The following is a 1,158-nucleotide window of genomic DNA, read 5'->3' on the forward strand; positions in this document are numbered from 1 at the left end:
TGTTACATAGTTTCTTAAACAGCAGGCTCAGAGGCCTGCAGTGGCAGGCGGGGAACTTTGGAGTCCTCCGTCACTGAAGCAAGCAAGCCTCATGTTCAGTTTAAGTTTCCTGGCTGCTGGCTGCCATCTTGGCTGACAGTTAATTTGCATATCTCCCCTGATTAGCCAATGGGAAGGGTAGCAGCCGTACGCCAATTACCATGTTTCTCTTTTATTAGATAAGGATATATATACAAGCATTCCTTGTTTTACTGCACTTCAGGTATTGTGTTTTGTATAAATTGAAGGTTTGTGGCAACCCTGAATTAAGCAAGTCTACCATCACCATTTTCCCAATAGCATTTGTTCACTTTATAGCTCTGTGTCACATTTAGGTAATTCTTTCATTTAAAACTTTTTCATTGTTATTATATTTGTAATGGTTATCTGTGATCATTCATCATTGATGTTATTATTGTAAATTTTTTTGGGTGCCATGAATCACACCAATATAAGATGGCAAACTTAATCTGTAAATGCTGTGTGTGTTTTGATTTCTCCACAAACTGGGCCATTTTTCATCTCTCTTCCTCTCTTCAGGTCTCTCTATTCCCTGAGACACAATAATATTGTAATTAGTCCAATTGATAACCTTACAATGCCTCTAACTGTTCAAGTGAAAGGAAGAGTTGCATTGTCTCTCACTTTAACCCAAAAGCTTGAAATGATTAAGCTTAGTGAGGAAGACATGTTGAAAACTAAAATAGGCTGAAATTTCGGCCTCTTTCATAAAAAAAAAAAAAATTAGCCAAGTTGTGAATGTAAAGGAAAAGTTTTTGAAGGAAATTAAAAGTGCTACCACAGTGACCACAAGAATAAGTGGTGAATTGTGCTGCTATGAACATAGGGGTGCATATATCCTTTCTGATTGGTGTTTCTGGCTTCTTGGGATATATTCCTAGAAATGGGATCACCGGATCAAATGGGAGTTTCATTTCTAGTTTTTTGAGGAAACTCCATACTGTTCTCCACAGTGGCTGCACCAGTCTGCATTCCCACCAGCAGTGCAGAAGGGTTCCCTTTTCTCCGCATCCTCTCCAACACTTGTTGTTTGTTGATTTGTTGATGATAGCCATTCTGACAGGTGTGAGATGATAAGGAATTTCAGTTTGATTTTGC

This window comes from Myotis davidii, unplaced genomic scaffold (genome assembly GCF_000327345.1).
Source record: "Myotis davidii unplaced genomic scaffold, ASM32734v1 scaffold944, whole genome shotgun sequence".
In the NCBI taxonomy this organism is placed as follows: Eukaryota; Metazoa; Chordata; class Mammalia; order Chiroptera; family Vespertilionidae; genus Myotis; species Myotis davidii.